This window comes from Falco punctatus, assembly GCF_963210335.1.
Source record: "Falco punctatus genome assembly, chromosome: 5".
NCBI classification, from domain to species: Eukaryota; Metazoa; Chordata; class Aves; order Falconiformes; family Falconidae; genus Falco; species Falco punctatus.
The window spans coordinates 70156975-70170524 of NC_137584.1; the positions used below are offsets into that span (position 1 = coordinate 70156975).

The window sequence follows — 13550 nt, forward strand, 5'->3', positions numbered from 1 at the left end:
TTCTTGTCCTTGTGCAGAAGCAGGCAGGCACAGACTATAGATATGACCACAGGCAAAAAATTCCTATGGTGACAACCCTGCATAAAATTTTTTGTAGGGCAATGGGTATATTTCACTTGCACAGCAGTGAGCTCAGTCCAGGAAAAGCAGAGCAGGATTTCTGACCTCTACTTAAAAATACCTGAAGGGAAATCCCATGCAGAACAATCACAATTAGGCAATTTAAGGCAGGGCAGTGCAGACTGTGATGTGTTGCCTTACATAAGGTAAGTTAATAGTTCCAATGTTCTAGATAAATACATCAAAGTGAAAGATTATCCCATCTGCCAAGTGAGCAGCATTGGTTTGGTCTTCATAGCTGTTGAAATTATACCATATTCAGAAAATGTTCAGTAAAATCCTTCGCATGTTACTTCAAATCAATCAAACAAACAAACAAACAATAATGTTAGCTGCAGTAATGTTCCAAAGCCTCATCCCAATCAAGGTGACAACTTTTTTGCCTGTATAAATATACACACAGAATACAATATTTTCAGAAGACTTTCCACTTCACTGTCCTGAAATGAGCAATTAGAACTGAGCACAAAAAATTATACAGTCAGGCAACTATTACCATTCCTGCATAGCTACTGTTAATTTCGGATAGACAGTGTTCAGCAGCACTTAAAATACTAATGCTATACTTTTGAAGATGGCTTCCCCGCCCCCCTTAAGTGTTCAGGTTCTAAACTTCTGAACCAGTGAAGTTAATTTTGGTTTACATAACTATGACTGAGGGAGAGTTGTGGCCTCTAGTTATTTATTTCACTTAGCTTTAAATCAGACCTTTTGATATAAAATGGTCAATAAACATGAAAAATCCTGAGAACTGCCTTCCATGGAAATGAGTAGGAGTAGCAGGTGCCCATCAGCTGTCAGGGGTTGATGCTGCCTGCAGGGAAAAAGGTATTAAATAGAAAAACAGTCTTTGAAATGCAATTAAAGTCCATGAGGCACTTTACCATCTAATTTCTCAGTCCTTGTTTGCACTCAAATATACTTTTAACCAGAAACACAGCTTAAATCTCCAGCAACATTATATCTTGCTGAATCAAAACCGATATCTTATTTTTATTATATAAGCTACACGTGGGATGGGAGGTGGGGAAGAAGTGTGGTTTGGGGATTTTATGGTTTGGTTTTGGTAATCGGATCCTATAGTAGACTTGCAACTTCCCTATACAGTGAGCAAGAAGTACTACAGCTTAGCAAAGAATATGCTCTGAGCTTAATTTTGTTACATTTTAGATAGCATTTTCTCTAAATGAATCTTTCACACAGTGTATTTACTGACACTGACTAGATATCCAGCTGAACTGACAAAGCATAAGACAGGAATCGGTATCAAGTAGTCTATTCTTAATGTATCTGGCATGCCATTCTGTGGGAAGATACCATTAGTGTCTGCTGGCATAGATTTAATTAATTACTAATCAGAAGCCATGCCAACTGCTTGACACAAGTTTGGGTCAGAGCCAATTGTTTGTGGGCACATGCTTAATTATCTGCATATCAACATTTTTTTGCCCTCAGGTAGATGAGCAGAATGTCAGCTCCCTCATAGTTTATGAATGAAGAGCTGGATGGGTGGATACAATGGGAAAGAAAGGACTTGGTTGCCAAGTTCTTTTTCAATATTTGAAAATAATGGCTAATATAATAATCTTTCAAGATTTCATCATGTTCAAAACTTCACTGGTTAGAGGATGCATAAATATTTTCTTTCAGTCTTTGGAGAGTGCATATTTTTAAGAAGAATCCAGCAGTTTAAAATTCCTACAGGGTTGCTTTGTTTCTGCCACTTGTGCTACAAACAAGTCCAAGTTTCTTTTATTATGAGCTCAGCATGACAATTGCAGCTGGTTTCCCGTCCTACAGTGCCAGAACTTTGGTTTCCTCATCTTTATTTCTCTGGTCTTCCCTACCCAAGCAAAAAAAAAAAAAAATACATTATGTTGCCTTTGCAAATTGTATCACTTTTTCCTTGTTGTCACCATAATGGTCAGCTTAATCAGATGTGGGCTGTTGGGGTGTGGGTTTTTCCCCTGTTTATCCTTGTTGATTGATTTTGTCAAGTTTTCAAAGAGGAATGTGGAGGTAGAAAATTACATTCAATAAAAACTTCAAACAATATAGAAAAGGTTAGAGAGATGCAATGAACACAAAAGCAAGAGATCCAAGTCAGTTTCCACCTCTAATAAAGGTACGTTCTGCCTTTATAGCACACAGAAGTGTTACTAAATGTTGCAGTACATTAACAATGACAGTTTTCTCACCAAATGCAATTAAACAAACACTTGCAGTGACATTATGAAAGAGAGAGAGAGAGGGTATACTAGAGTATTCCTTTCAGCATGTTTGTTAATAAAAAAGGTTGACTTAAAATCAGATTAATGGACCATAAGTGCAAGACTTAAATCTGGAATAACATATTCTATCGGGGTTATAGTTTATTGTAGAACAAATAAGTAACAAAAAATATTAAATACGTAGATCTTCATGGACTAGAACAAAAAAGGCATTTGTGTTGTAGTAACAGTAGATGGACACCCAGACCTGACATTTTTCCTGAGCAATGCATGAAAATATTGGATCAGTAGTTCATATACAAATCCTGCCTCAAAAAGTCCAACATGTAATTCAACAATTCTGTAAGTAGACTAATTATAAAAATTTTTACACTCCTATTAAAAATACACATATCTCTGTTCAAGTAACCAGAAAAGAGCAAATTCAGATTTCATCATGTGCTTGGGATTTAAGGCTGTGCTGAATGGTGTGGGTTTGGGTGGTGGTCAGCAAGAAATCTAAGACAGAACTTATAATACAGAGTTTAAAATATAGCAATTAAGTTATTAAACACATACTAGAAGAAACAGACCAGAGAATTAAGGGGATCTATATTTAATTCAGGCCAAACCCAGACACCTTTAATCTCAATCAATTTAGCACAACACTTACCCTTAACTTTTCCAAAGCATTAAGCAGAGCATGCAGGCTTCCTGGATGAGGGGACGTAACAAGAACTAATGTCTGCTGTGCTTGTTCCATACCATCTTTATGGTACCTTATGGTATGGAAGCATCCCAAGGTTACTTTTAGGAAGACTGAAATCTGCTTCCTGTTTTTGTTGAAGAGCAGTGTAACTATTTTTTCACATTACATTTGATGGAAAAACGTTGTTTAATATTAACTAATCCTTTCTGTCTGACTAATTAAATGCTTTCCAAATGTCCTGGAGCTGAAAATGCACATATACACGTATTGGCATGAAACAGTTTGCTTAGACAATAGTCATTGAATATTGTACAGAACTTTTGAACTTGCAAGAAATAAAAAAACACAGAAAAGTCAAGTGTTTCTTCCTATATCAATTAAGTTTAAATATGAAGTAAATGTAATTTTTATCACATAATGTGTATATGTAATAGTGTGGTTTCTGGTCAACTTTCATTTCTCCCTTATGAACTGACTATATAGTTCAAGTTCAGGAGCCCATGATTTCTTTTTAAAGCACTACAGAAATGAAACCATAACTTGATATATTTCTTCTTTAAAATTCTTTGCAAAAATTATTCTATTCTACTTCATAAAATTCTGAATAGATTCACAGCTATGGGTAGTAGTAGAGAGAAACATGGCTTATGATCTATTATAGAAAATTCTGGGTATAAGTAGAATTATTGTTTTTTCAGTACTATACCCTGAAGTGTCTTCCAAACCAGTTTTTCAATTGTAACAATTTTTTTATGAGAATATTACACATAAGACTATAATGTGAATGGAAATAGTTCACACTAAAGTGACAATCTGCAACTAAAGCCCTGACAAAACAAAATGTATGCTTTAAATCAGTACTGCTGTAATATGAACCAGCTATTTAAGGATCATTATCAATTTTCTTCTTCAGCTTTGAATTTTAAAATTTGAATTTCCTAGCTCTTTCCCATTTTAATGTTTACCTGACACATTACCTTTCTGAAATTTGTTCTTGCATGAATGTTGATAGGGTAAAAGAATGAACATGTTCATTATACTAAGTTGTATACATATTCCACTATGGTGAAATTACTTAGCTTGTCATCCGCTATATTAGACTTAGAGCAAAAAAAGTCTGGCCTGAGGAATGATTCATAAACAGTATTCGGAGCAAAGAGGAGATAGTCAACTAAAGACAGTTTTAAGACCCCGTTAATTCTTGTTGATGTTACAAATCCAGATGTAAAATTTTTCATACAAACTTTTGTTTGTTAATATTGAGGAGATACTAAAACCTGAAAGCAAAGATACTTTTTTTAGTTCTTGTTATAAAATAACTGCCTCTTTTCAACAGAAAATCAAAATTTATAATACAGTTATAACCAGACATGTGATTGCAAAGTCTATTGTTAAAGCCCAGCAACATGATTTTTAATAGTAGGTACAAATAGCATTGTACATACATCAGGTACTACTGGGTATCACTTCCTGCGAGCAAGTGTCAAGTTAAACAGCTTTGTTCTGAAATAAGTGGTGAGTGAAATGTTCATAATCCTTCCACTGACAGAGCTAGAAATAGAGATCCTGTTCTTTTCTTGAATGCTTAGATGAATGTTGGATGGTGGCGAATAGCTTCTCATAGATATTTATGTGCAGCAGTGTCATCCAGTGAACAGGTAATTTGAACAAAGCAGGTTTCTACTGGTGGTTTTCCGTAAGAAAAGGTTATACGTTTGGTCAACATACAGGAATGAGGTAGATATGGAATTAGTAGTCTCAGAAAACCATCTCACTAAGCCAAGTGCCATAACCAGCACTAGCAAACAGCATACAGGTGTATTAGTGTTACAAAAACTTTAAAAGTATACATACAACTACTGCATTAGTTTCCTTGATCTTGTATACTCTTATCTAATTTCTGTTTCATAAATACTGATGTATTGTTCCGTATAAGTAAAAATGTTACTTCATATACAGAAAACCTTTTATTATAATACATAGCAATGCAAATAATTTGCATAAAATGCTGTGCTATTTTAAATTCTTGCCAGTGGAATCAAAAACATCATTCTTTTTCATTTAAGTTCAATCATATAACAAGGGCCATACTACTCTGAACTATTAAAAAAAAACCAAAAAAACACCAAAAACCCCAAAACATTTTATCCTTCCCTCCCCTTTTCATTTTGACATGAAACTCTTCAGTGGGATTCAGGTTAACCATCATGAAGTGCAGCCACATTGAAAGCAGGAAAAAAAATCACAGTCTAGACATCTGGAATGTATTTCTTTCTAGGCTATTTAAAATCATGATTTACACCTGGCACAAACAGAATCTGAAATACTAAAGGAAAAAAATTCCTTGTTACAGACTCATATACTTATCTCTTTTTACCCCCATCTCCACTCTCTTACCTTTTTGCCTTTCTGTCCTAGCTTTAGAAAAGGGGGTGGGTGGGGGGGTGGGGGTGGGGGCATGGAAAGGGTGTTGTTGTTGGGGTTTTGTGTTTGTTTGGGGGATTGTTTGGGGGTTTTTATGCATGTGTGTGGAGGTTTTATATGTTCTCTTTTTTTGTAAGAAATAATATTTCATTTGTAATCTAAGTAAAAGAGAATGAAGCATTATGGGAAATGCAAATACATGAGTATCTAACTGGAGATTCTTGCTTGTAATTTAACCAGTTGTGAAACAAAAAAAATCAAAAATCTGTAATTTGCCACGTATTCTGGTTATCTTCAATTATTGACACTGTGTCCAGAATAGTATTCAGATGAACAAGACTCCCATTAAGTGAAATGAGTTTCAGATCACAGAAAAAGGTGAGATCAATATTTGTAAAGGTACTTTAAAATGTCAATCTGTATCATATTAACATTTGTGCACCTTGGTGACATCTATATGCAATTTGATATTAGACTATTACCACAATAACACTGTAAGAAGTCAGTACTTCACTGCTGACTTATTGCTGCTCAGCTTTTAAAATTTGGATGCAAGAAGAATACTCCCAATGTCATCTAGAGTTTTGTTAGCATTTTATACTCTCACAAAATCTTCCTAACAAACTGTTCTTGAAGTGATTTGGTTACCAATGCATGCATGCAAAGTGAATGACTGTAAATTGAGTTAATAATAAATGCCAGTGTATTGACTAGAAGTTTCTGAAATGTCACAGTGATTTGTATCATGGATCACTATTTCATATCATGAGAAAGAAAGCATGTCAGCAAAAGTTGTTAATGCCTAATGGTAGATTCGACCTTCTTCAAAATACTATAAAGCAGCATCAAGAATGGTGCCAAAATGAGATCCTAAATTATGGTGTCAAATAATCCTACAAGGGTTTAGGAGGAAAGTGAAAAGAAACAAAAAATATATCTTAAGATAATAGAAAAAGCAGGAATAAATAGTGAAGATTAGAATCACATTTGTGCTAAGAGTGACTAATCTAGATATTACCTGTACTAACTGAAACTTGCCTGCGCAACCTCATATGAAAAAGGGTAGAGTTTAGGATACATGAAATACACAAAATCAGATCTCACACATTTTATGAAATAAGCAGAGAGAATAATTCTAACCTTGCAGGAAGCTAGACTGGATATCTGCCCTTCCCTCACATTGTTCGGTTCTATTCATGCCCATTAATTGAAATTTTTCCCTGAGCGGTGAGGTTTTAATTCAAAGCTGGCTCAGGTGTATAACAGCATACCCGCTAAGTAAAGATTGTTAGATATTCCTAGTTTTAACCTACTTTCAGTGTCAGAAAAAGATTCCTGTAACAAGGTTTTGTTAAAATAGCTAATCATTATATGTCCAGCCTTTTTGCCCAGTTTGCTATAGCAGTTTCTTGTTCCATCTTGTTTTAGTGACTTCTGTTGTCACACACTAACAAAACCCAACTCGTTCAAAAACAAAATTCAGCATGCTACAATGAAGAATTCAGCTACAATCTTCACTGTACCTGTAAGACATAGTCTACCTTAACAAAATATTAGCTCTAACTGAAATTCCGGGATCTATTGAAACCATCCTGAATTGCCATAACAAGAAATAATAATGGATTTTTACTATTGCTTTAAGGTACAAAAAGACATTCTAGCGGTAATGCCACAGTCATTCTACAAGTTGACTGAAAAGAAAAGTTTCAGGGGTTTTCTATTTTACCTTTTTGAAACTGTTGACTAATTTGATAATCACTTTTCAGACAAAAGAAACTGTCTTACAGAAGAAAATTAAATCATATGAAAGTCCAAATTTTGAATGTTTTATCCCTTTAAAAAAGACAGAACATACCCATGTCAGTTTATTTGCTACATTAGTGAAAAGATGTAAACAGAGTTGCAATTCTCATATACTCATACCTCTGAAAATGTAACCACTTATTCCCTTCAATGCTTTTATTTTCCCATTTATTGACTGATCTACTGGAATGGTCTACTGGAAAAAAAACACCTCCAAAAACAACAACAAAAATTAGTTCTATCCTGCTGAAGCACAAAGTCCTAATTCAGTATTCCTTTTTATATACTTCAAGATATTTTACATACTTAAGATACTTTTAAAGTATTTCAACTCATATTAAATAAAATTGAACCTAGTCTTTGACAGTACTAGAACTTCTTAATCTCTCATTGATGTTCATGCAAAATCAACACTTCAGAATGCCGAGTACTTTGAAAGCTGACCTAAGTTCTATATGAACAGGATTGATTTCATCCAACTTTAGCCACTAGAAGCTTGACATCAAATCTCAACTCAATATTTATGTTTTTTCTAAAAGTCAGAAAACTACTTCCCCCACCTCCTATATCAGAGAGGGGTCTCAGGATTAGCATCTCTGCAATGATTTTTGAGGAAGCTTAGCAGTTTGTTTAGAGTTGATGGCAAGCTTTATGATGGTGAGAGCTAAGTAAAATATATCTCATCTTTTGCTTCTGAATATCTGATAAATAACAACTGGTCTTAGAAACATGCCTACTGTATGTATCCATTCATTATATTCCTTCTGAAACACACACTCTTGGAGTAAGCATAGTTCAGGAATGGTCATAACTAGCAACAATTAAAAATCAAGGCAAGTTCTACTATAGTCATTTTTTCTCATCCTCCTGTACAACCACTTTGGGCAAGATTAGAAAGTGGCATATTAAAAGCCAAGATCACTGGCTCACTTTGAAAGTCATCTTGAAATTACTGGTTATTTTCTATCAAGAATTAAGATCAAAAGTATAATGTAAAGGTTGAGGCTGGAAATGCTTTTATTTATAAAACCAATTTAGACAAAAAAGCCAAATCAGTGGTTGCTTCCTATTTAGCACGTGAATTGGAAAGCAAGCTACTTTCATCTCTCAGGTAGTGAAATGGATGCAGAAAAGCTCGCCTTACCCCTAAAGTAAGGGCCATCCACATTTCTATGCTGTGGTTCCATGCTGTTGACACAGTGAACGGTTTTGATGCATTTAAAAGAATATTTCATGCAACTCCTTTGAAAGAAGGAAAAGTGAGTCAACAGGGAAGCCTTCCCTGAAAAGGAAAAGTCAATATAATTTTTATAAAAGAGCAAAGAAGGCAATTTGAAAGGAAATGTGATGCTACCAGTTCAATATCGTATTGCTGAATTATATACTCTGCTTAAAGAATAATAAAGCAGAGTTTTACTTGCTTATTGTAACTAAATACGTTACACAGAATTGTGTCCATTTTGTGAGCTAAATGAGTACAATGAAACCCATTTTAAATAATAACCTAAGGGACAGGCAAATGTCACTAGACTAACAGAGTTGATCTTTTAACTTCAAGTCAAATGAAGCTTGTACTAAAAACCTTAGAGGTTCTTTAAAATGTACTTGTCAGTTTTAGTCATACAAGTAGTCCTGAGTGATTTATTTTTTTTTTTTCATATGGTATTTGCACGCATTGTATTTAAGCAGTGACATGCTGATAACATGGACATTGCCTCCTAATAGCAGTTGGAGCATCTCCCCTGTCTGCTCCCACCTTGTGACGATGTGTAAAAGCTTTCCATTACATTTTCTTCTACTGTCATCTGAATGGTTGTTTTGCACAGTGGGTACAAACATGTCTATTTAGCCCATCTAGCTTCTCTAATATATTGCTTATGCAATGATTGCTGTTATGAATAAAATCCCACTTAACCTCAAATACACTATACAGGCAAGTTTATCTGCTGAATACTTGATATAGTAATTGGCTAATTAGCTCTCCTACACGTCCTCTGAGGACATTCTTAATATACCAGCCTTACAGAGTGTAGAAACATAGCAGGGAAGATCACTGACATGGCCAGGGTCACTGGAAACATCCTTGCCAGACACATTTAAAATCTGATAGCTTATGTCCTGTGCTTAAACCATGTCACTTACTAATGAAAGTCTGTCAAAATAATAAATTTACATCCAGAGCATATGGTGCATCATAACAATTGTTTGCAGCAGTTCCTGAAAGCTATCTGGAATAACAGTTGTTGCATGGGGAGGGTGGAGGTGGGAGAGGAGGGCTGGAGGAGGAAACACAACAGATTTTATGATAGAGAATGAAAACAACCCATTTTGCTTAAAGTTATTAGTTTCCAATTCTCTTTATGGTAAAGAAAAGCTTACAGATGTGGCTACAAGTTATTCTGCTAACACCATCAGGCAGTAACGTACACTTAGACAGACCTATCTTTCCCTTTTTGAGACTGCTTAATCCACCTGCTTGACCAGAGATACCAGATTCATTGCAGCTCAGAACTATCCATGTATCTTGTTCTTCATTCATATTAGCCAAATCTACTTAAAAGTTAAGAACAGTTATGAACAGAAATAAGAAGACCAATGGAGCCTGGAGAGAGACAGGGAAGAGCAAGCAAAGTCTGTGGAGCTCACACTGGGTGCTAAATAATGCACTTCTGCACACAAGGGTAAGGTGTAACCCTCAGCTCAGATACCAACTACACATCACACAATTCTCTTCTAATCTCCAAGTCATAAAACTGGGTTTCAGTCACATCCAGAACAAGTGCCATATAAACTGAGTAGACTGACAGGTACTTCCTAAAGCATTTGAGCTTGAACAAGAACCAGGAAGTTTTGGGTATTTCCTCCTCTCTTAATCCAGCATTTGTCATTCAGATCCTTCAGTCAATTGTCATATGAAACAAATCATTGCTTGATGTATTCTGGTGGTAGACATGGTATTCTTTTCTGATTATTCTTACAGTAAGCTCTTTCAACAAATCTAATAGTTTTATAGTTCAGTATTGCAATAGATTCCATGATAGGCAACATCAAAATTATATTTTTGGATTTTTTAAAAATAGAACAAAACCAAAAACTTATGAACAAGATGCAATGACATAACTGTTTAAGTAACCTAGTAACCCTTCCAGTTCCACACTTCTACAGAATTAAAGCTGGGCTGTTTTCCTAAATATCGTATATGTTAGGCATTGTCAAATCTGGTAGCACAGTATAGGCAAGGCTGCTGCAGCCTCATACCGCCACATCCAAGCAGTTGTGAGGCTGTGCATGTCCACATGGTAGGCTCACCAGCACCGATATATAATGCACATAGACAGCTGGCCACACAGAACAGCACAGAAGCACTCAACATTCACATGAACACAAGCAGCACCAACAGCCTCATTCCGCTGTCCTCTGAGGGCAGATTAGGATGGAAGTTTGTTAGTGGGAAATATATATACATACATGCGTTCAATGTGGATCCCTGCAGAAGCTGGGGTCAGACAGTCTACATGGTAGCTGGCCCCTGGATCCCAGCCTCCTCAGTTACTGGCACCTGGACATACGAACCCCTGGGGCTGCAGCCCCACTCCAGTTGCTGGTACAACACCCTCATTCACACACACTGGAATGCTAACACTGTGCATCTCTCCAGTAACTGGGTTTAGATGTACAATCCATCCAACACTTGGCCTTGGATCCTCACTCTCGCCAGTGGCCTCCTGCACAGGGGCACACACACAGGCATCTCAGCATCTCCAGAAGTTGGCCTTGATCCCCTGGTCCCTCCAGTAACCACCTCCTCCTGTGCTATCACCTTCAGAGACACATAAGCACTCCTTGTTCCCAAGCTCTTCACCTACAGGGTAGTCCAGCTTGATCTTTGCTAACAATCACACACTCACACACCTGCACAAACACAGAGACACACACGATAGCCTCTCATCCAGGAAAAGAGGTAGAAATACAGTTTTAGAAGACAGGACAGACTGTACTGATCAGGGACAGGGCATGACCGGAGAAGGGTACTCACCAGTCCTTGTTCACAATACTGGTCCCTTTTATCCCCTTATCCCTTTAATTTTTCCCCATGCATGTTCCTCCCCAAACCGCCATGATCCCTCCCCTTTGATTCCTCCCCAAAACATCCATCTCACACAATCCCAAAATTCTCTTTTCCTGTATCCCATAACAAGTTCCATAGCCCTGGCTAGTAACCTCCCCAGTCAGTAAGGTGACCAGGAGAACTGCTTCCACTGATTCACAGTAGTGGCTCTCACCCAGCCCACAGGGCTGATGTGCTCCTGGGGTGCCCAGGGACTGGGCTTGTTCCCCTGACTGGGATACCAGAGTTCCCCCACCTGCCATCCTGCCTCTGTGCATCCCTGTGCTTGGGGGAGCACGAACTTTCCATGGGCTGATCACATTCCTGTGGTGGCCCACAGAGCAGCTGGAGCAGGGTATTATTTAGATCTCCCCATGTGCCCTGTGCTCCTTGGTGTGTGCACAGGGAACAGCTTTTTTATTACGTAGCCTAAAAGTATGTAAATTTCCACATATTTATCATTTAAGGGTTGATGTTTGTAAAAACCCTTATATCTTGTGAAAGAAAAATCTTTCACATCAATAGCTTAAATTAAAGCATACCACATGGGCTCACAGGTCTGCTCAGACAGAACGTCTTGCAGATCTTGGATCCAAATGGACTTATGTAACTAATTCTACACAAATGTAATGTTACGGAAATTAGAATACTTATTTTCTGGGTTAGTATAAATTAGAGGTATCAGTATTTTACTACATACTGCAAAGCCTCTAAACCTTTTGATTGTGTTTTTCATCACCAGTTCACTCTGTTAGAACATTACAGTGTCTAAGATTATTTACAATTGTAAATAAAGAAACTTCTTTTCTTAAAGAGATTTTTCTGAATGGCACTACCTATGCAATACATGTGCACACCAGCAAATGAATTGTTTACTAATATAAAACATAATAATTAGAAAACTTAATTGCAAATATCAGTAAGAAAAATTATTTGTTTCAGGTATGCAAAATCCATGAGTTATCTACATTCATCTGAATCATCTAATTTATAGGAGTCTAGTCTTCAGAAAGAAAGGCAATTCTCCATAAGGTTGGTGCAAGTTTTACTTGTTCACTACCTGTGAAATCAAGGCCTCTTTACTCATCATCATTTAAGTCTCTACGTTAGATAACTACAATTAAAATGTTTTTACTCTAAATAGCAATATTTATGTAACTTTTTAAAGGACATATAAATTACCTAACCACTGCATGCATTTACTCCAATTACATTGATTAAAAATCAAATTAGTGAGGTGTGTGATTCAAGGTATCCAAGACTGGTAAGGATCCTCTGTGAACAAGCAACTGAAATTTAACAACTTTCTGTTAGAAATCTGAATATTAATTAGACATTGAGAATCTCTGAGGCTATAACATCCCAGGGGAAATTTTGCATGTTCTATGTTTTCTTAAAGGTTTCATACTGCTGTGAGCTTCCTATGTCTACTCCAGTATGAAAGGTTTCTGCTGGTGAAAAATAAGTTAAAGAAAACATATTGGTGGAAAATAAATTAGGAAAAAATAACACATTGACATAATCCCTGCTTTTATCTATATTTGGCATTTTTATCCAGCAGGGTTCATATTTTCATTTTGTACTCTCATTTTATCAAAAATAACAATTTTAGCCAAATTACTTTTCCAAGACTGAAAACCTGTAGTGAACCATATTTTTAAAATATATTTATTCCCCTCAAAGCTATTTCAATATTAATTTTGACCAATTAGCAACCAGTTAGCAGAGTAAAGAACTGGATATCAGATACCTCAGCTTACATTTCCATCTCTGCCACTGACCTGTTTGAATTGCATCATTTCATCTGTGCTTTGATTCCTATCCTAGGCTTCATTTTTCTGTATGCTATAAAGCAGATGTAGCTTCTAATTGCATGGCCGTCTAGCATAATGCTGCAAAGACCTTAGCTGGGTCTGTAAGTCTAACTGCATTAAAAAAATACAAAACAAACAAAAGAATAGTCTTATCCTATGCACCAGATTCTAACATCAGAGACCCTATACAATTTGTTTATTTTATTATTTATTCTGTGCTCTTTTAGGCTTGAGTGGAGTTACCACATTCTCCTGATTTATCATGTCACAGAACTGTACAGGTGACTGCTTCTCCCGCTTTATGTACATAAAACATCAGGGTGTGTTTCCTCAGTGTAGAGTTTAGGAATAAGATCAGCAGG

General features: G+C 36.3%; 1 protein-coding gene across 4 annotated transcripts in view; it reads right to left on the reverse strand.

Annotated features, from left to right (window-relative positions):
* GRIK2 (glutamate ionotropic receptor kainate type subunit 2) overlaps nucleotides 1-13550 on the reverse strand; it is a 454658-nt gene that overhangs the window by 343852 nt on the left and 97256 nt on the right. The gene's annotated exons all lie outside the window — the stretch shown is intronic.